The sequence below is a fragment of the Lissotriton vulgaris genome, chromosome 6, assembly GCF_964263255.1.
Source record: "Lissotriton vulgaris chromosome 6, aLisVul1.2, whole genome shotgun sequence".
Lineage (NCBI taxonomy): Eukaryota > Metazoa > Chordata > Amphibia > Caudata > Salamandridae > Lissotriton > Lissotriton vulgaris.
Window position 1 is genome coordinate 869590789 of NC_141694.1, and position 24668 is coordinate 869615456.

A 24668-nucleotide genomic window follows, 5' to 3' on the forward strand; every position below is an offset into this window, starting at 1 on the left:
TCTGTAGTCAATCCACCATTTCTAGGCAAGTAAACCTATTTTCAATAGGGGCACCTATCCATCTATTTATTTGACCATACCCCACCTTTACCATTCTGTCCCTAGTATGATGCGTAACCCGCGTCCAACTACCCTCGTGGTCAGGGAAATCAGTTGCCGGATAGAAGTATGAAAGTGCTTGTGCTTCTATGGCTTGCTGGGTATTTTGGTTTCTCCAGATACATATATAGTCAACAGTGGATGGATCCCTAAAATTGACCAGTACACAGTCCCCCGGGATTGTTTTTTGTACTAGACCCCACCCATGCTGTTCTGTGGACCATCAGTATTTTACTTGACATATGAGGGGGTAACTGTCGTTTTGTACTTAGCCAGTATACTAATTTGTTTTTCAAGGTCGTAAATAATTCCTCACTACAATTCCTTAATTCTGGAACTCCCGTTAATACAATCGTATACAGGCTTGCTTCTGGGGTAAATTTAATCTATGCCTCCTTTCAGGTACCCCTAACGTCAAATCCCCTCTAGGTTCACCAGGAGTAATATTAGAAGCCTTATCACCTTTCTCTGTTGATTGAATGGAACAGGATAATTCAGTTAGGGATTTGCTCTTGTGTGTCTTTGAGCTATTTGAACTAATTCATTTCGATTGTTGATCCGAAGCTGGAGGTTTACCAGTTTGTTAGTTTTTAATGTTGGACTTTGTATTCGTAGTATCAGACCCCTAGTGATCAATTCCAACTGAGTAAGCTGTTTCTCAATCCGTGAGAGTCTAGCTACCAAAGGATTGGGGGAAGGTTTAAACAAAGCCCCCAATTTTTTTAATAGGTGGTTGTCATCTTCCTCGTCTACTACCACCACCTGGCGCTAGACCATCACCTTGCAGGTCCTGTACTAAGCAGGTGTTTCTGTCGACATCATCCAATTGCTTTTGGGATATGTCAGTATTACCCAAACCTTTTGCTACCTTTGGTTTTCTACCCCCCCCCACATTGGTATTAGCCCTTTTTCTCTTTGGCTTTGCACCCTCCCTTCTCTCTCTTAATTGCATCATAGTTGGTTCTTCTATCAAGCTGACCCCTAATATTTCTGAATTATCCTCTACTATTTGTGTGAGTGTAAGTCGGGTATCGACTGGTCGAGAGGAAGCTCCTGCTGGGCAGAAATACTATGTACGAGTGCTTTTGATTCGATTATGTTAACTCTTACTGGATGTTCAGGCCTATGGGCACTCGCGAAGTGACCCATGGATGATCTTTTCGCCATGGCTAAATCTTGAGACACCCGACACTCCATTAACGTAATCCCTTGATCTATTACTGAATTAGCTCTCGTAATAAAGTTATCCAGGGTGCCAGTTAGAAGAGACCCCCCACATCAGCCTTACTCTTACCCCCACGTACTGGCATTTTGAAATATAAGTAACGTTGCTCGAGCTTACGGCTCTATCTATATACAAACAAACATTTGAGTCAGAGCGTTAGAGGGGGTCCAGCCCAGTCTCTCTCGGGCTCAAACGGGCTACAACGGCAGGGGGCGGGGACAATAAGGGAAGAGGCTGCAGGTGGGCTCTCAATGTGCTGCTGGTCCTTGCAGTCCCCCCACAAGCACACCCTCCAAATGCGGCAACAGAAGCTTCTCCGAGAGGCTCCCGCCAAGCGGGGGCCGCAAGAAGTATTTCAGCGTCCAGGGAAGGACGGGGAAAATAAGGGAAGAGGCTGCAGCTGTGCTCCCAATGTGCTGCTGGTCCTCGCAGTCCCTCCACAAGCACACCGACCAAATGCCGCAACAGAAGCTTCTCCGAGCGGCTCCAGCGGAGCGGGGGCCGCGAGAAGTATTTCAGCGTCCAGGGAAGGGTGGGGACAATAAGGGAAGAGGCTGCAGCTGGGCTCTCAATGTGCTGCTGGTCCTCGCAGTACCTCCACAAGCGCACCCTCCAAATGCGGCAACAGCAACTTCTCAGAGCGGCACTGTCATTTACAATGCCAATAGCTTAATCGCTCGCAAATGCATGACCTATTGCATTTACACCCACACAGAGCCACACACACACAGAGCCACCCACACATATGCCTACACACGTACACACACAGAGCCCCACACACACACACAGAGCCCCCCCCACACAGAGCCCCACGCACACAGAGCCACACACACATACAGAACCACACACACACCCAGAGCCACCTACACACCCAGAGCCACATATACACCCAGAGCCACATACACACAGGGGAGCCAGCACAGCCAGGGGACAGGGGAGCAAGCACAGCCAGGGGGCAGGGGAGCAAGCACAGCCAGGGGACAGGGGAGCAAGCACAGTGAGGGGGCAGGGAAGCAAGCAGAGCCAGGGGGCAGGGAAGCAAGCACAACCAGGGGGCAGGGGAGCAAGCACAGCCAGGGAAGCAAGCACAGCCAGGGAAGCAAGCACAGCCACGGGGCAGGGAAGCAAGCACAGCCAGGAGGCAGGGAGGCAAGCACAGCCAGGGGAGCAAGCACAGCCAGGGGGCAGGGAAGCAGGCAAAGCCAGGGGGCAGGGAAGCAAGCACAGCCAGGGGGCAGGAGAGCAAGCACAGCCAGGGGGCAGGAGAGCAAGCACAGCAGGGGGCAGGGAAGCTAGCACAGCCAGGGGGCAGGGAAGCAAGCCCAGCCAGGGGGCAGGGAAACAAGCACAGCCAGGGGGCAGGGAAGCAAGCACAGCCAGGGGGCAGGGAAGCCAGCACAGCCAGGGAAGCAAGCACAGCCAGGGGGCAGGGATACAGGCACAGCCAGGGGGCAGGTAAGCAAGCACAGCCAGGGGGCAGGGAAGCAAGCACAGCCAGGGGGCATGGGAGCAAGCACAGCGAGGGGTCAGGGGAGCAAGCACAGCGAGAGGGCAGGGGAGCAAGCACAGCCAGGGAAGCAAGCACAGCCAGGGAAGCAAGCACAGCCACGGGGCAGGGAAGCAAGCACAGCCAGGGGGCAGGGGAGCAAGCACATCCAGAGGGCAGGGGAGCAAGCACAGGCAGGGGGCAGGGGAGCAAGCACAGCCAGGGTGCAGGGAAGCAAGTACAGCCAGGGGGCAGGGAAGCAAGCACAGCCAGCGGGCAGGGAAGCAACCACAGCGAGGGAGCAGGGAAGCAAGCACAGTGAGGGGGCAGGGAAGCAAGCACAGCGAGGGGGCTGGGAAGCAAGCACGGCCAGGGGGCAGGGGAACCAGGGGGCACAGCCAGGGGGCAGGGATGCAAGCACAGCCATGGGGCAGGAGAGCAAGCACAGCCAGGCAGGGAAGCAAGCACAGTGAGGGGGCATGGAAGCAAGTACAGCAAAGGGGTAGGGAAGCAAGCACAGCGAGGGGGCAGGAAGCAGGCACAGCAAGGGGGCAGGGAAGCAAGCACAGCGAGGGGGCAGGGAAGCAAGCACAGCGAGGGGGCAGGGAAGCAAGCACAGCGAGGGGTAGGGAAGCAAGCACAGCAAGGGGGCGGGGAAGCAAGCACAGTGATGCTGCAGGGAAGCCAGCACAGCGAGGGGGCGGGGAAGCAAGCACAGCGAGGGGGCAGCGTGTCCTCTGTAATTCCAGCTGCCCAGGTTCCTCAGTGTTTACAGAACTCATTTACACCAGCCCTGCCCGGGAGAAGGGACTGTGACAATTCCTTGTCTTTGTGGAAATGTAAGCTTTCTGTCAGTGCTGGAGTCACAAGGTCACATATCTGACCCCTACCGACCTCCACCCCGGGCCCATCCTAACTTACCACAGAATTGTCACCCTCGGCAGCACCCACGCGCTTGGGATTGCCCAGGGAGATGAGCAGCAAACCCTGGATCTCCTCTGACCGCAAGCCGTGGATAACGGTAAACATCGTTTACAACGATGTTTTCACAACGCAGTACCTTTAGCACGCATCCCTTACAACGCAAGTCGTTACCACGACTTGCGCTGGAGGGCGCTAAAGGTTTAAAAATAGTTAATTTACTATCCCAACACCTTCCCTAGGGTCCACGGGGACTGGTGTTAGAATAGTAAATTAAACTATTCGAAATCCGCACCCCCAACGCAAGTCGTGGTAACGACTTGCGTTGTAAGGGATGCGTGCTAAAGGGATGCGTTGTGACGGTACACGTTGTACCGTCATACATCCGTGGATAACGGGCTTCATGACCTGTCCAGCTGTGAAGCAGATGACATCCACCATGCGTCCCAGCGGTGACGTCACTTCTTGCCGCAAAAACCTGCAGAAGGGCCAACATGACGCGCAGAGCCAGTTGAAGTAGAAGCATTATGGCCAGCACCTACCAGATGTTCTGTGGCAAGAAGAAAGACTCGTAGGTGAGCGGATGGCAAATGGCCGTAGGCACATGAAGACGAGGGCCCCCAGCTATATGGCGATGCTGTAGTTTACCAACAAAAGGAGCAGTGGGCAGAGGCTACGCAGAGGCTTTGGGGGACGTGCTTGTTGAGGTATTGCAGCCAAAATTGCACGATAGACCCCGAGAAGTAGACCAGCTGGCTCAGTGAGGTGATGAGCAGCAGCAAAAAATGGGCCTTTGAGGCCAAACGGCGGTGTTGGTGTAGCAAGTACCGACTACTGCAGTAGGGTTCAGTTTGGGACACTGTTCAGTTCTCACTGGCCGCAAAGTTCTGAAATTTTCGGAATCTGAGGCGTGGTTTTAGGTTTGGGTGACGGATGACATCACAGATAGAAAGATCCTAAAAAACACGCCCCCGAATCCGAAAAAGACGGGGCTTAAATGGAGTGACTCCCCTCTCCTCCAAAGGCTGGCCAGCATTTACTAGGCCAGCCAATGGAGAAGAGGGGTGAATTCCAAGCCCCCTCTAAGTAACATTAAATCTCGGACTCCGCCCACTGCTACGCAGTGCGACGGTCCTCGACCTAAAAAAGAGTGTGTCCTTGTGTAACACAACAGTGCTCATGTAAAGTGTTCTGATACCAGATACGTTTGGGTCAAGTTCAAACTATATAAAACTACGGGAAAAGAAAAAAGGAGGTAGGGCAGAGGAGGGACAGAAGGTTGTGGGGATGGGGGCTGTGCTGATGGAGGAGGCCAGAGCCTGAAAAGATCTCTGTAGGTCCGACATTGTACTGTGAATGCCTTCCTGGGAAGTGACCATCTGCTACAGATGGCTGTCTTGCCCCTGGATGACCTTCAGTAGTGCTGCGAACCCACAGAGAGGTCTATAGCCTCCTCACTCTGCTAAGTGGGGGGGGGGTAGGGACAGTGACTGAGGTGCCTGGAGCAAATGAGACAGCTCACTTCTTAGAGGAGCGGGCCCGGCCAACTGGTTGTGGAGCAACAGGGGGTGTGGTGAAGGAAGTGGCTGTGGTGGACAAGGATGAAGTTGGAAGAAATCCTGTGGGGTCACCCATCACTCTGGAGTGTTCACCGGAGGGTGTTTCTGAAGATAACAAAGTAGAGCTTGCATCCTCCATGGTACTCCCCACATTCCCTCGGTCACTGGGTCACTCTGTGTCCATACTGTCAAGACCAGAACCACTGTGACCTGCTGCATCTCCATCATTGTTGACCCTTTCTCCTTTGCTTGCCATGTATGAATCTGAAATGACATATTCAATTTTTGCAAATGCGTTGACACATCTGACCATCAGATTTCAACACTCAACATTTTTAAAGTGCAAAGCTTACACCAGGTTCATGATTCACTATAAAGGAATCAAGATTAGCATGAGCACATGCATGCATGCTACATTACCTTGAAACAGTTGGTCACAGTAATGTCATAACCCCAGACATCTCCAATACCATTAATGGACTTAACTACACTCCATCCATATGTCTATACTAGGATAGTAGATCATTGTATATGCTTTGGCCCTTGTGGTATACTATAGTAAACTGATGTGACCAATTAGGATGGCTGCTACATATACATTTCCGCATTGCTTACACAAGCCCCAGAATTCAGCAAATGTTCATTTACCTTAAACATCATCATGATGTCATGAAGGTCAACTTATAGAGCAACGTAGCCGCATTATGTACTGAAGCAGAAATAATGTCACAGGCAAATGCTCATTTCACACTGATGTCACTTTTTACTTGAAGCTACATTTGTGCACTTTCAAAAAAGTCAAATGAAAGCTGTGCTGAAGTATATCTGCTACGTATCACATGAACGACAGAAATCTTCAAACAACTCTCACAGACCAAGATAACTTTAAACGAACATCACTGTCTTTCTGGTTCATGGCAATATTTACCAGACAATACAAAGTGTTTCTGGTTGTCCATATCAGTTCAAAGCGAAATTGGTTCTGCAATCCTGTCAAACACCTAAAAAATATATATATAATAAAGTATAACCTAAAAAGTCTATATTGGTTATATGTAGCATGGTCTATTAAATAAAGTGTGACGACAGTTGAAAAAAAAAAAAAAAAAAAAAAGAAATCTTCAAACAACTGACTAAAGGTAGTTTTGGCCACCAAACAATAAATAGCTCAAACAAAAATGTAGATACGGCCACTTTTTAAGCCTTGAGAAAAAAGATCAAAAGAATAGAATCACATGGACAAATCATGTTGGAATACCTCAAGGCAGGGGTTATTCCCCAAGGACTGAGGGTAAGAAACATCCCAGGACTGTGTGTCCAAATTAAACAATTTTTGGAAAGGTGGTCAATGATCACCAACAAGTGTTCTCGCGATTTCATGATGCTTATAGTAGAAACTGCCAAGGAAGTGATTGACCAGTTTGCATCTGAAATAGCAGACCTAGAGAATAAAATCAGAACATCACGAGCCCTAGAGGAAGCCAAAAAAAAGATTGAAGACATTGATCGAGACCTACACTCTTATACTGAATATTTAACGAAAAGGAAAGTGGAAAAATTGAAAAAAGATATCCGCTTTTATAGTAAAGACAATACCTACCAGTATCTATCAGACAATTATTACATCCAACCAGAAGGCGTGCATTGTGATCAACCATCTAATAGACAATATGGTCATAAAATTACAACTTTCTCTGAAAACTCGGATTTGGCTAATGAAGGCTCTATGAATAACTACGAATACAGAGGAAATGGTTATAATACGATAAGAACAAGGTTTGTCCAGCCGTTTTTAAGGAGGCGCTTCACGAGGCGAACCAATTGGAGACCTCAATACCAACCGCAATTCAAGGGCAATCCTCAAATGGATCACAACAAATATCTTGTAACACGAAACGCCCAATACTGAAAGGAATAGAATCCATTCCCATCTTTAATCTGAGTGATTCCTCCTTATCGGACTCAAGCTATACATTATTGTCCAAAGGATTATCATTTGCGCCCCATTCAGGCCTTAGTAAAATTGAGCTTTTGAGAGATCTGATGGCCTTCTTTAGAAAAATCTGTCTACAGGTTTTTTTGCCAATTAAGAAACACAGCTAGATACAGGGAACCTGACAGGACTTTCCCCCAAATGTAGTTTTACCCCCACTTTAGACCAGCTTTCAGCAGAAGTGGCGGTGTTTGAACAGGCTGTCTACAATAAGATAATTAATATCACCAAACATGTACAAAAGACAGCTTTCAATTTAAGTAGAGAGGAATATCAAGCCTTACAAGACCTTTAACAAACTCCAACTATCACAATTAAAGCGTGTGACAAATTGTGAGGGATTGTCCTTTTCGACACCCAGGCGTTTGTCATACAAAATGGAAGCTGTGTTGTGTTGGGAGATGACCACTACTATATTAAAATAACAAGGGATCCAACTCCCTACATCGCAACCAAAATCCATAGACTCACAAATAGAGCCCTTAGGGATGGTGACATATGTGAAAAAGAATGAACCTTTTTAAATGTTGAACAACCTAAGATGACGAGCATTGATGGCATTCCAAAAATCCATAATTATGAGGCTAATCCACCGCTGAGGCCCATGGTAACAACGATAGTCTCAATCACAGAGCCCCTCTCTTAATATGTTGATGCAATATTATGTCCTCATGTTTCTCTTGCACCAGCATATGATAAAGATACAAGGCACATAATGAATCTAATTGAAGATACACCTTTTGGCCCTATCACTCAGTACCTAGTAACCATGGACATAGAAACACTTTACAGTAATATTCCCATCATTGGAGCAATAGAAGCTGTAAAATGGTTCATTTACACTTACAACATCCAGCTTCCTACCTTCTTTGTACTAGAATGTTTGAAAATAGTTCCGGAAGACAATGTGTTTGAATTTAATAGCCAACTATTTAAACAAAAGCAGGGCGTGAGCATGGGAGCATCTTGAGCCCCAACGGTGGCGAACATATACATATTGTTGTTTGAAAAGAATTTTGTCTACAATGAAATAGCACCATTTTTCGAGCCTGTGGTGAAGAGGTCTAGATTCATAGATGATATTTTTTTCATATGGGTAGACATACTTGACAAATTGGATGAAATCCTTTACTAGCTAAACTTGTATGACAAGAACATCCAATTCACAAATAACATCAGCAATAGTGAAGTCGAGTATCCGGACGTAGTCATCAAAAATGATTCAGGTTGCCTAGCAGTAGATCAGAATACCAAACCGACTGCATGAAATACATTTTTACATTATGACAGTTATCATCTGACAACACAAAAGAACAGTATACCCTTCGGGGAGTTCTTACGATTGCAGCACAATTACACACACATAATAGACTTTGATATTAAATCAGAAAGTAAGAAAAACAAATTTCAGGCCAGAGGTTATCCCAAACATCTTGTTCGTGATTCCTACAAAAGAGCTAGGTTTTACGATAGGCAACATTTATTGCATAACACCTGAGTCAAAACTAACACATCTGTGGTCTTTATGACCAGGCCCTCAATGATTAATGAGATTGTCAAACAGGCAGTATGCTTTGGTTAGAATATTCTAAATATATAAATAAATCCAACACAATACCATCAAAGCCTAAATGGCTTTTTGCATACAGAAGAAATAAGAATCTAAACAATCACATAGTTAGATCAAGGATGAGACAGACTAACACATTCCTTCAAAGAAGTATTGAAGGCCCTAATCCAGTGGTAGGAAATTACAAATGTAACACCTGTAAATCCTGTGCCACAGCGATTGAGTCCTCAACTTTACAATCTAATGGCCATCTGATAGCATCAACAAGCCTAACAAATTGTAAAACTGCAGATGGGGTTTACCTTTTGATTTGTCCCTGTAAACTTGGATACATATTTGAAACCAGTGGGGCAGGCATTACACCGCTGATGGAACATAGATCAGCGATCAGAAACCATAAAACAACAGCACTGATTGTCCAACACTATATTGATCATGAACATACTACAATATAAACTACAAGTTATCCAGAATACAGCGACCCGCTTAGTCCTAAATGTTCCACCTACAACAGCATCCCAACCTCTTCTGGACCAACTGCATTGACTCTCAATCCGGCCGAGAACGAAGTTTAAAATATGCTGTCTAATACAGAAATGCCTCAACGGACATGGGCCCGCATACCTGATAAAGAATTTTACCCCATACATTCCCACCCGCTCTCTCAGATCCAGCGACCAACTTCTTCTGGTGGTATCCCGTGCCAGAAAGGCAAGACATGGCGGGAAAGCTTTATCCACTACGGGACCCATACTCTGGAACAAACTTCCCTTGTCCCTCAGACAATGCTCAGAGCATTTAAAATTCCGTAAACAACTTAAAACCCTGCTGTTTAGTAATCAGATCTAAATCCCAACAGTAACAGTCTGTTCTCTCATGTCCCTGGCCCTAAGCGCAGAGATACTCCTCATGGAAGTTGATTCAAGTGCTATACAAACCCGCAAATAAATAAATAAATAAATAAATATGCAAGGGTATATCCTTGAGAAAATCAAAAGTAAACCAGGTATGACCACGTAACCTATAAGAACATGTTGAGTAGTCTATTGGATATATACCCTGGAGAAAGCCATAAAGGGATTAAATAAAGAGATACCCTGGGATCAGGCTATCAAATACAACTATGGATTTATGCATTGTTATTTTGAATCTAAGGTCTGTACTCCATATATTTGCAACACTAGAGCAGTAGCTATAATGGCTTTTCACACATGAAAAGATATCACTACTGATTTTTAGGCCTATTCACATTGACCGGTACTAGAGTAAAAACCAATCTGTTGCTGAACTGATTAAAACTCAGGACCTAGACATTTATTAAACATTTATTCAACCTGGAGAGATTCATACAATCTACAGGATCCCATACTATCATTGTACTAATTTAATAACAGGTACACAACATTTAGTATATACATGTTATGGCCTATTAAACTAACAAAGCATGCTGGTTAAATGCAAAAGAACCATCTACAGCACTGAATAAATATGTAAAGTTCATGAGAGGAAGCATAAGTATTCACTGAATCCCAATTCAAAGATTTTGCTGTAATTAAAAGATATTGATGACAGACACTGAATTTAATATGGGATTCTAGATATATTATTGTTATCCATGATTATTATATTCGTCAGTTACTTTTTAAAGTAAAGTCAAAACAACCAGTTTATATTGGCAGTAATAATATTAAGATGTTACTTTTGCCTGAAAATGGGAAGGGCTACAGTATTATGGGCCAAAATCTGTCATAAGTTTAAGAAACATCAGTTATTGATGCGTTTTAAGTAGAGTGGCATTACTAATTTATTTTATCCTTTGCCTTGCTAAATGTACTCCATATATTGTTAGAGGTTGGAGAAAAATTACCTCATTGGTGAAAACTCAAACTATTATAACTAGCTCTCCCCCGCAAACAACTGCCCGCTATCATTTCAGGGGCCAGCATTGGCGGTTTATCACCTAGATATATAATTATTTTTACCGGCTATTTCTAGAGCGACATTATCAATTTGCTCAATATTTTGCTGGTTAATATGTATCCCATACATTAGAATTGGCCAGGTTAAGATGGCGCCCACTCTAGCACTCATTCTGAGGGAATGCGCTCAAACCCAGAAGCATTTGTCCATCATGTCGCCAGGGGTCAAGGCTGGCGATTAAAACGCCATAGCGCGAACACCCTCCTACCGGTGTTTCCCACGAGCACACTTAGAGAATCAGCAGCGGCAGGTAAGCAACATGTGAGAGTTTGATGTTAAGATTAAGAGGTTGTGGTGAACCAGCTCGCTTATAGAAATCAAGCTAGAGACCAGGCACGTTTGCAGGATTAGCAGCTTACGGCACCTTGTTTGTTATAAAAAATATCACATAGAAGAACGAGGCACATCGCTTGTTACTGGAGGTTGTACATAGTTTATTTATCCTTCCTGTTCGCATAGGAAAATTATAGTATACTTGTGCTGCTCATAAGATGGCCACATGTGGTCATTAGTCCTTCCTTTGTGTCCCCACCTCCCCAGCCTCCCAGAATACCCATGTGCATTCTCCATTGTACTGTTTGAGAGTTCCACTCTGGTCAGCTGATGTATGGTCAGCTGGTGAGGTGTGTGCTATGCTGTGTCTTAATAAATCTATCCTGTAACTTAAGGAAAGTGTCCTGCTGTCTATCCAACTCATTTACAACAATAATCCTATTAATAGAGAGCTGAGATGGGTGGTCAGTTTCCCGACACAGAGCATGCTTAATTAAAAAAAAAAACTAAATAGGAAACTTAAGGAACATGCTATGAATAATACTGCAGGTTTGCCATATTGCCCGCAAAAGCTAACAATTCAGCAAAACTATATTTCCCCCAGTCATTCATCAGGGCACAAGTGGGCTCATGTAGAAAACAAATAGATGCGCAAGAGATTAATTAGGGAGAGAAGCTCACAATTTAATTAGAGAACTAGTCAGGGTCCCCCCTCTACCTCTCTTTTATTTAAAAGCGGCATTATAGTATATCACCCTTCTGTTTTAATAACAGATAGCGCACAGAGTAAGATAAGCAAATACTTTATGCCAATATAAAAACTTTATCATTTTGTTTTTTCAGCCGGATAGCGATAAAAGGCAACTCTTTGCTGTTTACTCCGGGTTCCAATTACACCAAGTTCAAATAAATATTTTAGAACCTGCAAGCAATCATCCACAAAAGGGGTTAGTATTTTGTAGTGCATAATCCCAATTCGTTTAGGATTAAGTAAGTTTAAACACCTCTAATGTGATGTTATTCTGTATAATTTTTTTGTTTTTATTTGGAACAAAATAGTTTCCATTTTTATGGATCAGTCAAATTTCTCCCTTCTTTGCAGTTGCTAAACCTACTAATTGAGTATGAGAAAAGTAGGACTACTCCTCATACAGGTAATTCCAGGAACATGAGAGTATTAAAATATTATCTCTGTTCAGAAACTCCATATATCACAGTTTAACCCATGATATAAGAATAAGGAAATACACGAATGAGTATTTCCCTTGGATGAAGTTAAGGGTAATTCAGTCATCGAACCTATATACTTTTAAATTTTTAGTCAGTTGTTCAAAGATTTTTGAAGACTCTGCAAATTAGGTTTCAGACGTGAGAAGAGTTTTTTAAGTTAACCCCTGCCTTGAGGTATTCCAACATGATTTGTCCATGTAATTCTATTCTTTTGATCTTTTTTCTCAAAACTAAAAAAGTGGCCGTATCTACATTTTTGTTTGAGCTATTTATTGTTTGGTTGCCAAAACTAGCTTTAGTCAGTTGTTTGAAGATTTTTGAAGACTCAGCAAGTTAGGTTTCAGAAGTGAGAAGAGTTTTTTAAGTTATTTACCTGAAGAAGGATAATAGAATTGCAAATACAATACATGTTCAATATTCTTAACCCATAGGTTTGTTTATATTACCTCTCCTCATTCCTTATTTTCAACAGCAGAAATAAAGTAGCTGCCGAAAAATACTTTAAAATCAGAATAAGCAGGGCTACTCTATTCAGAGCCAACGCTAAAGGTATAAACATAGAAAAACTAAACTTTTAGCATGATAGTAATAACATTTGGTGAAGGATTTTGAGTTTGTTGAAGAGATATTCTATACAGGCTCAATCTATTGCTCTCAGTGAACTTACAGATGCAATCCCTATTAAAAGGGGAGTACGCCAAGGGTGCGTGCTGGCACCTACACTTTTCTCCCTTTATGTCAACGATATTGCAGTTTATATGGAGAATTGTGACAATGATTTTCCTCGCTTGGGGGGGGGGACGAGTTCCGTCCCTCCTCTTCGCGGATGACACGATTCTCATTTCTCAAACCCCCGGGGCCTACAGATCTTATTAGATAGGTTCCAGCAGTATTGTATCACAAAAGGGTTAGAAATTAATGTAAAAAAGACTAAATATATGGCACTTAACCCTCATAAAAGTTTCAGGAAAAACTTAACATTGAATGGAGAAAAACTCGATTATGAACTAAGTTTCACTTACTTGGGGGTGTTATTAGATTCATCCTTAAGTTGGAGACCCCAATTAGAAAAATCTAAAATTGTGTTTAAACAAAATTGTCTACCAATATTGAAAAGGCATAATAACTGTGCAAACAAATCAGTTACCCCAGCGTTAGAACTCTTTAAATGCAAGGTTCAGTCAGCGGTTCTGTATGGGGCAGAACTTTGGGGACCCGTATGTAAAAAGACATTTGAAATCTTGGAGAACAAGTTTTTAAGGGGATTATTAAAGGTTCCTAGTAACACTCCACTATTACCCCTACTCCTTGATATGAACATACGACGCACCGACCTGCATGCAATATTAAGACCATTATTGTTATGGGTCAGGTTGTGGATTACCCCAGAGCTAACTGAATATAAAAATGGATTGGTTGAAGTTTTGAAACTGGACACGAGTAATAAGATCCCTTGGTTTAAACACGTTAAAAGCTGGTTAACAAAATTCGGTTTATCCCATTTTTGGAGCCAGCCGGAATCATTGAATGTGTCCTCAAAGAAAATAGTTAAACTTTCTTTTTGGGCCTTTGTGAGTCATGATGCTGTATATGTTGGAGCACATGGCCCCTTAACCGAAAATTTTTTATTGGTGAAAAATGTAGCCCAGTTTGAAATGTTTCTTGATGAGATTCAGCCACCATTAGCGAAAACCTTGTACTTAAAGTATAGGTATGGTATACTAAGAACTCGAGAAACCGAGTCAAAATGGGGGAACATCAGTAGTGATAAATGTACCCTATGCACAAATAATGTAAGAGAAGACACTTTTCATGTTTTGTTTTTCTGTCCAAGTTATGTGGAAACTAGAAGAAAATGGATAGTGCCATTGTGCCGTAACATTGGAATAACTTCGCATAAGGAAGCTGGAAGAATATTAATTACGGACACTAGTCAAGTAATAGTGTTTGGTATCAGTAGATTCCTCCTGGAAGTAAAATTCATTAGACAAAAACTGTCACTGCCATTTTAAATGTCTGGCTGTTATAACCCAATTTAATGCTTTTTTTAACTGTGTAAATATTTTAAACTTCTTTTTAACTATATTTATTGATGTGTGTTTTAAGCCCACTCCCGTGATTTAGCTGTGAAGGTTCAGGGATAGTATTTGGTCAAGCACTAGCACTTTTTGAATTAAACATTCTTGTATACTTGTTGATGATAATGTGGCCACGTATATTATGTATTTTGTATATATATTATGTATTTTGTATATCTTTTATGATGCAATTGCAACGAAATAAAGATTATTGAATTGAATATTGCTCTCTCACACACAGGATGTCTTAACTCTTTGAGCACATACTAAACTTTTGGGATGAGGTTGCTACTTCTGAGTTAGTAATCTCTATGGGTCACTATGGGTGATCTGCTGAGCACAATTTCCTAGAAGAGTGGTGCGGTGTCAACGGGATGCATTTTGCCTCTTGTAATTGATCCCCTTTTAACTTAAATGTGGAACTCATATTAGTCACATCCATCAAACGGGCATACTAACATCAGACCATATTATTGAACATAACACAACAGGAGGTGATTAAGTAGTTTACTCAGCCATGTGTCTGTTTAAGACAATAAATCAGTAGTGGACTGGACTCTGCTGTGTTCCTGGTCATAAAGACAATAGGAAAAGCACATTATCATGCACCTACTACCAGATCTACACAAACAAGAACTCTTCTTGTGATTTCGACATTAGTCACCACCAATGTTGATGGGGATATTCCTACCTGTAACAAAACAAGATCGCAATGTAACATGTATAACTCTGACCGCCTTGTAGCTGCTGTTGGGCCCTAAACTGCCCATCAAGCTCCGGGTAGGCCAGTGCCAGTATGTGGGCCAGTAGGGGGGTCAGGATTCGGCATGCACCCTGTCCACGTTGGGAGGACCTCCCCAGCTGGACCACTTTGATCTTCTGGGTCCAGTGCCTCAGGTCCTCCCACCTTTATCTGCAATGAATGCTGCACTGGCCATAGATCCCCAGGGTTTGCACCTTCCTGGCCATTGCCTTTCAAATGGCCGACTTCTGATGGCTGTTGACCTCTATGGTAACAAGAGAGAAAAAATCAGAATATCACTTCAAGTCTTTGGCTAGCTGATTTGTTGACACACTATTTGTATACACCTAGCACACACATTAATCAAAAGTTAACATACAATATGGGCAGTTCTCACATGCTGAGCACTACAAAGACATGAATGCACACTTTTTTAGTCATCTGCTGACTATACTCATCCCTGGTTATGTCCTAACCTGACTAGGCCAGCCTACTAACATCATGTAGCCCAGGGCCTAGGGCCATCCTTCATGTATTATTATGTGAACTACTATGAAACATGATACATCATGTGACCTTTTGAAAGGTAAACTACTTGTGCATTATTGCACAGATACCTTTACTGCCAGGCACATTGACTTGATGCATATGCTCCATAGAGCTTGGGACCACGGTATAGACTGCATCCTAAGACTTAGGCCATATGAAAGGGCTGCCATGTCTGTCACTGAGAGCTTCCTCACTGGGAATGTGTGGACATGTAGACTTGAAGGGATATCATACTACATATGATTTTGTTTGTTTGGTATCCATCAATCAATCAGAATACTTGTAAAGCGCACTACTTACCCGTGAGGGTCTCAAGGCGCTGAGGGGAGGGGTGCCGCTTCTGCTTGAAGAGCCAGGTCTTGAGGAGTTTTCTGAAGGTGAGCAGGTCCTGTGTCTGCCGCAGCTGGGCCAGGAGAGTGTTCCAGGTCTTGGCGGCGAGGAAGGAGAAGGATCTGCCACCAGATGCTGTTCGTTGGATGTGGTGGACGGCGGCGAGGGCGAGGTTAGCGGAGCTGGTGGGTGGGGGTGTAGAAGCTGAGTCTGCTGTTCACGTAGGCTGGTCCGCTGTTGTGGAGTGCTTTGTGTGCGTGGGTGAGGAGCTTGAAGGTGATTATTTTGTCGACGGGGAGCCAGTGCAGGTTTTTTAGGTGGGGGTAATATGGCTGTGACGAGGGATGTTGAGGATCAGGCGGGCAGAGGCGTTTTGGATGGTTTGCAGTCGTTTTAGGTGTTGGCCGGGATTCCTGCGTAGAGTGCGTTGCAGTAGTCTAGCCTGCTGCTGACGAGGGTTTGGGTCACTGTTCTTCTGGTTTTAGATGGTCTTCACTTGTAGATTCTGTGGAACATGCAGAAGGTGTTGTTGCAGGAGGTGGAGATGACGTTGACCTGCTTTGACATGGAGAGGGAGGAGTCGAGGATGAATCGTAGGTTGTGTGAATAGTTCTCTGCTGTCGTGTGCGTTGTTGTCCAGGCGGGCTTTGAAGGAGGATCTCTTGGCTGTTCTGATGAGTTGGTTATGCCTGCGGGGGACGTCCTTGTGGGCTGCATGGCTGTCCGGTGTGTTATCGTGGAGCCATTTCTTCTCCAGTCTCCGGCATGTACGTTTGGAGGTCTGGAGATCTTCGGTGAACCAGGTGGCTTTCTTGCTGGTGTGGTTGTAGGAGGGTTTTTTGAGCGGGTGAAGTTGTTGGCGCAGTCGTCAATCCACTGACTGAGGTTGCAGGCAGCGGCGTCTGGGTTGGTGGGGTCGGTGGGTGGGTTCTGGGCGAAGGTGAAGGTCAGTTGGTCTTCGGTCACTTTGCTCCAGCAGTGGCGAGGCAGCTGTTGGGTGCAGTGGTGCGTGGTTAGTTTCTTGAAGGAGAAATGGATGCAGCGGTGGTCGGTCCAGTGGAGTTCGGTGGTGTGGTTGAAGGCGACGTGGGAGCTTGTGGAGAAGACGGGGTCAAGCGTGTGGCCTTCGGCGTGGGTCCGTTCGGTGATGAGTTGTTTGAGGCCAAAGTTGGTCGAGGTTGTCGATCAGGGTGGCTGAGTTGGTGACTGCGTTGTTCTCGAGGTGGAAGTTCAGGTCCCCGAGGAGGATATAGTCCGTAGAGGTGAGCGCGTGGGTGCTAGCGAGGTCGGCGATGGAGTAGCTGAACAGACCCCGGGGTCCGGGGGAGTCTGTAGACGAGTGTTCCTCTGAGGGTGGTGTTGGTATCGATGTGGATCCGGAAGTGTAGGTGTTCGGCGGTGTTGAGGGTGTCGTCAGCGTGGGTTTAGACCTGGAGGGTGGACTTGTGGACGATGGCTAAGCCTCCTCCAATTCTGTTGGTGCGATTCCTGCGGGTGACCTTGTAGCCGTTTGGGATGGCTATGGCGATGTCGGGTGCCGAGGAGCTCGGTGAGAAAGGCAACGTCTCTGGTGGAGGTGTCGAGCAGGTCCCTGAGCTTGATGGCGTGTTTGCGTGCGGAGCAGGTGTTGAGGAGTATGCACCGAAGGTGGTTGGGTCCGGTCCTTTGGGGTTTGGTGGTTCTGTCGCAGGTGAAGTTGCAGGTGTGGCAGGAGAAGGGTCCATGGGTGTGTTTAGGGGCGGCCTGGAAGCAGTGGTGGTCTCAGCCGGTAATGAGAGCGTGGAGAGTGTTGGGCTCATATCGGAGTCTGGCGTCGTGGCACGTGCTGGATCCAGGGGTTCTAGCGCTGGGCGCGGTCCAGGCGCGGATGTAATGCCATCACAGGAAACACATTTTGCCATATGTGCCACTGTTACAGGGATGACACCAACATACTGTTGTATTTCTTGTTTGATTGGTTGAATGTAAAAAGGCTAGTGATTCACATATTGAAACCTCATCTGAAGTAACCAATTTTCTGCACTGTAATTGTGTCACAAGTAAATAGGCCTATACAGTGCAAGCATGACTTATGGAAAAATAAAACAGACCTGTGGGAGTAAGGGGACTGTCATAAGTAAATGACAAACATTGACAATATGGGTCAATGAAAAGAAGTATCAGGTCAGGGGGTTACCTCAGTCACAATTACAAATGTAGTCAATGTAAAAGCAATTAGGGCTACTATTGTTCCTGAAAACTCATTTTGGGATCATCTATGGATCGGCAGGTCTACAGGCATATTTCTCTGTGCATCAGTTGTATTGTCACAGTAACTCTACCCCTGCCGGTCTCATGGTGCAGACTGGGCACAACTCATTGTCAGGCCTTGCTGCCTGCAGGCTGAGCATACTGATCCCACATGAACATCACTTTTCTACCACTTCAATGTCTAGAAGTTCATCTTGTGGCCATCCAATACATGACCTATAGATTGTGTGGCACTCTGAAGGGCTCTGTGAGGTATTTCTAGTTCCCGGACAACAGTTTGGTTAGCCCTGATCTAGGCTGAGTTACGTATGGGACTGTAACATACTCCTCAACTGCTTTTTACAGAATGTATGTATTACTCATGCTGTAAAAGCTATACATATGTTTGGAGATTTGATTAGTAAATATATAATAGGTACCATGACTTGTACACATGCATAAGATATGCAATGCATGCAATACAAGTAGAATAAGGGGCTTACCACACATCACACATCCCAATGGCGATATGTACAGTGCTCAAAAATCACTGACATGATTGTCCTATGCAGGGACAAAAAAATGTTACAATAGTAATCAGACTTTACTCTGGAACTCGGAGGCACATTGTAGCCTGTGGTAATGGAAATATCTAGAGTTAAACAGAGTGACCCATGTATGTAAGATAGGTACCTGTTCCACTTGTGAGCCATTGAGCTGGCCGTACAGGGGAAGGACCTCATCAGCCAGGAGCTTCAGTTCCCATGGAGAGAAGGTATGGGCCCTCTTACCTGCTTGGCCTGGCATGATTGCTCCCAAAGGTGGCAAACAGCAGCCACAATTTGAGAAGGTCTTGATAGAAGCAGTGCCAGGAGGCAAGATAGGTATTTTTTGAACCGCTGAGTACATGTACGTGACGTACGCGGTCATCAGTGTATATGGTCACAGCCATTGGTTCTTTACAATCACGATCACCAACGTTAGCCTATGGCTGTGTCCATCATGAATTCAGCCGCCCACTGCATGGTCGACTTCCGCCGATGGAGCCAGAAGCACGATGTCCAAGATGCGAGGTGTAAATGTAAATGATACTTGCATAGCGCACTACTCACCTGCAAGGGTCTCAAGGCGCTTGTACGAATACCGCTGTGGAACCCATCCTGTATTTCCCTGTGAGGCGTCCACTCCTGGGCACCCCCAAGGTGGAGGCCAGGCATCCTTAGCATTGTGGGGGCCGTTGTGGAGATTAAGCAAGCTATTGCCCAGAGTTTCAGAGTGGGACTCCATGATAGGCCACAATAGGGATTTGTAATTGATGTTGCACAATATTCTATTTGAAAGTAATGTGTATATTGCAATCTAAAACATTCATGTGCTTTCACATGAGTTTTGGCTTACGCGTCACATATATTAACTGTGGACATTGTGACCAACATTCAAAAACTGTTTTCAATTCACACAGGGGTACCCTGGGAGAAGGACAAGATGACAGCCTTCAGTGTACCGCCCATTTCCAGACCTTCAGACCATTGAAGAGAGAGATATCATCAAGAAGTTTAATTTGATTAGGAAACCCATACTGGATTTATGTCATCATTTGCACCCTGATCTCCTTCCTCAAAACACAAATCCCACATATATCCCACCAATTGTGAAACTTATGACAATATTGCATTTTCTGCCCACAGGTTCCTTTCAATACACTATGGCAGTATCTGGTGGCATGTCACAACCAACGTTCAGTGTCGTAGAATAAGACGTGATTTCAGCAATGATGAGGCACATTGACAGCTACATCCAGTTCCCCAGATGTCAGGATTTAGCCAATTTGGAGGTGACTTCAATGGATTTCTTTGCCTATCACTTGTGGTTGGAGCCATTGATGGCACCCATATTACCTTCATACCACCACAAGCCAGGGAAAAAGTTTACCATAACAGGAAGCACTTTCAGATTTGGATATCTCAAACATCTGTGCCCGGTTCTTAGAATCAGCCCTTGATTCCTTCGTACTGAGGAACAGCACCAAACCACAGCTACTAATAGAAAGCACCTGGCTTGTTGGTAAGTATCATATGGTCTAACTTTGTGTGGGTAGTGTCAGGTAGTAGATTCAAAAAGTGTATAACTTACTGTGCCTCTTATGTCAGTCTTCCATTTAGGAGACTCAGTGTATCCCAAACGCCCATGGTTGTTGGCACCACTGAGGAATCCAACAACGCCAAGGGAAGTCTGCTTCAATGAGGCTAATAAAAGGACATGGCATATAGTAGAGTGGCATTTTGGGCTCCTGAAGGCACAATTTAGATGTCTGGACAAAACTAGGGGAGCCCTCCCCTACTCACCCGTGAATGTGTGTCAAATCACCGTGGCTGCATGCTCTGCAATATTGTCCTGAAGTGCCACCAGGTGGGGATCCTGAAATGCCAAATGAAGATGATAGTGGTGAAAAGAAAGGAGCTGACTTGAGTCAAGCGCTCATCAACAACTGCTACTCATGAGTGTATTTTGTGAACTGTCATGACTTTGACTGCTACAGCAACATTTGAGGTGATGATGTGAGAAGTATGCTAGGGTAAAATAGTAGGAAGGTCAAGCTCTGGGAAACCCAGGTGAAAGGTGTTTGTTGAGCAAGGTTTTGACAAATGGTCATTTTGTTTGTGTTGGTTTGTCCTGCTTTGATTTTTGTCATGGACTGTGTTCTCCGGAGGTTGACTATGTGAATTGCTTTATATGTATGGATTGATAGCAATTGTTTGTGTTCTGATCTGTTTTAGGTACTTTCACCATGGCATTTTCATTTGGAAATTTCAGAGCTGTGACATTTATGGGTATATGATGCTGTTTGGAAGGACCAAAGGTGACATGGGTTATTCCTGGGAATGACTGTCACATACTTTGGGTATACTAATCTTATATCAAGATCATTTGCACAGTGATAGGATGGAAGTTATGAGGAATTCACTGGACGTGTTCCTTGTCATGTGGTGGTCCTAATGCAATATGTGTGTCATTGTGTACTCCAACTTTTGTTGTGGGGCCAAATCATGCTATACTCCCTTCACATTGGCTGAATCCTTAATGTGTGTAAACTGTATGCAGTTGTTAATGAGTCTCCTCATTGTAGGCCAAAGTGCTTGGGGCACACTACAGAAATTTGGACATGACATTCTTTCCTATGCCAACGATATTCCACTCAAGACCCCTAACATTAGAAGCAAGTTAAATGTCTGCATAAACAAATTCGCAATGGATGAAAGCCAACTATCTCAAGGTGAACACCGACAAGAAAGAAGTAGTAATCTTCGGGAAGAACACATCACTATACAACTCCAACTTGTGGCTGGATGAATATGGACTCCCACCCAGCATCCATGCCTGGAACCTTAGACTAACCAACATCAAACTAGACATGACTGCACAAGTCAATGCTGTCACTGCATCCTTCTTCCACACCCTGAAGATGCAGAGGAACATCTTCAAATGGTTCCGAAGCAAGACCAGAAAAACTATCCTCATGCCCTAGTTACCTGCAAGTTGGACTAAAGGATCACCTGCTATGCCAAGATCACCAAGTAAGTAGAAGAGAAGAACATATCCAGAACTCAGTAGCCAGATCTATCCTCAACCTTCCACACTGAACTCACATCACACCACACCGGAGGGAGCTCCACTGGTTCTGGATACTCTAACATGCTCATTTTAATCTCCTCAAATACATATTCAAGGCGCTACACAACTTGGGCACCACCGACCTGAGCAGCCGCATCTTCTTCCTCCAACCGCCCACCAGACAATGCAACTCCACACATCTCCTACTCACACACATCTCATGCATACACAGAGCCCAATCAGGATGACGGACATACTCTTACATCACTCCTAAATTGTTGAAAAGCCTCCTGCTTCACATGAGAGCCTCCTCCTCTGTTGTTAAATTCTGCAAGATGCTGACGACATGACTTTTCAACCAACCAACTTAGTATATTCAGGGTTAGGCACACACCTGTTCAGTGCCAGTATCCCCTTGTTGCTGACAGTGTGCATTGCAAAATACACATAACAAAGGGAGATTCTGATGAGTGCACAAAAGTGGGGGTACCGTAGAGTATGGTCCAGCAACTTGCAAAACAAATGGATCTGTAAACACATGTTGTTCTGTTATTCACAGATTCAATTGAATAACATTTTAATTTCTGACATATAATTCCACTTTTGGACAACACTTTGTAGTTCAAAAACAATAAAATAATTTTTGTTAAAGTTGAAATAAGATAAATTATCTTGATTCTATTTGTGCCTTTGTCATCTAGTAGTTGTAGTAGTAGTAGGCCTTTTTGTGGAGCATTGTTTGGCCATTTATTTTCATTCTCTACCTTGGTATTGCAGGCTCACCAAGAGAAATACTGCTCACCCTTGAGCCACTTCTCAGTTTCTCCAAACACACTTGCTGCCCTAATTCCTGTACTAGAGTTTGCATTTCCTTTGAAGTGCCTATTATTTGAGCTAGGCTCCATGCTACATCACAACTGTAGCGGACTAGCCCTATTTGCTTATTTGCAGTTCTTCGACACATAGTTGACCATCCGAATATTTGAATGCAATTTTTCATGTGTCTCTGTAGATGCCTGTGTGCTGCAGAATCATCAGGCATTTGTGTGCAGATATCCATTATAGCCATTGACAATTCATGAAAGCCAGAACTAATGAATGTCTTTCTTTCTGAGTTTGTTTTATCTAATCGTGTCACTCTTTTACTCAATGGCGAGATAGCTCCATAATGTTTTCATTTTTTTAAAAGACTTTTTATTCAACAAAACAACAAAAAGCTCAGCATTACAGTCAGTATATTGACAGAAATCGGGTACATCACAGTTGCTTAATACATTTTGGGCCATATGTAAAATAGAGTTTTGCGATTCTCAAATTGCGATTTTCAGCTAATCGCAATTTGAGAATCGCAAAATGCTATGTATGTGGGATTTGCTAATAATTTCGTGAATACAATATATTTCTTATTTGCGAATCGCAAATTGAGATTCGCAAATAAGGAATACCTTCCCATTCATTCCTATGGGCTAAGAGGCACATAGGAATGAATGGGAAGGCATTCTCAATTTGCGATTAAAAATAGAGAATCGCAAATTGAGAATGCAATTTTAAGGGTGCCAGTGTGTCAAAAGTACACCCTGTTGCACCCCTGAAATGTGCATGTGTGCAGATGTGGCACACGCCACATGGCACTTAAAAAAATTTAACATAATGCCTTTTTAAGTGAAATCGCAAATTACCACTAACTCGAAGTTGGTGTTAATTTGCAATTACGTAAGGCCAAATCGCAATTTCTTATGTGCTTCTTACACTGCATTTAAGGAATTGCAATTTGTGATTCCTTAAATGCAATCGTAAAATAGGGAATTACAAAATGTACGATTCCTTATTTTGCTAGGGGGGTTTGTGTGCTACGTAGCACACTGCTAATTTGCGATCGCAAATGCTGAATTTCTACGAATTTCAGCTTTTGCAATCGCAAATTGAATTCATACATATGGTCCTTGATCTGCTAGTCCAAAACATTTCAGCATTAATATATCTCCTCTTCTGCGTCTAGTAAGTTCCGCAGTATCCCCTCCCTCCGGCGTAGCTCCACTGTGTGAGATAGGCCTTTCTCACCCCGATACAAGTTCCAAGCCACCCACTTGCAGTCCCATTTTTTAATGCATCCCCTGTTTTTAAAGACGTCTTTCACTGCTATCATGCCCCTGTCCATGTTATAATGTTTTCTTTGAATTTTTAGTATTGATTTTTCAATGCCTGGAACTGAGCTGATGTAGGTAAATGATCTCTTGCTTCACTACCTTTAGGCCTTACAGTAGTCACTGATTAATTTATTTCTCTTTTAAATATTGGGCTGGACAACATAGGGACAGCTACAGAAAATGCAGTTTCTGAGAGAGTTGTTGGTGGTTCTGTTACATCAGTTGGCTGCTAGGTGGAATAACTGCCTGTATATGAATAAGTGTTCCAATCTGTTGTTTCTGCTTCTTTACGGCAGGAAAACAGCCTCTGCTTCTGTTTGGATTGCTACTGTAGGTTAAGCTGTCATAGTTAAAATATATTATATTTAATGTTATTGTAACAGTGTATTCAATGACTCAAACCTTTATAGAAGCGTGCCACTTAAAGTATGTTACCTGTAGTTAAGTGTCATTCTATTTTTTATGCAAAGGTATTATTGGTAGAGAATGAAGGATGTAAAGAAAATGTTGAATATTTATTTATATGCTTGGGTATGAAGCATACGCATTATGCTACCCATAAAGTATTACAGAACTTTACGTGATGACCTGGCATGGATTACTTCAAACATTAAATAGTACATTTTTGAAAATCAATTTTTGCAG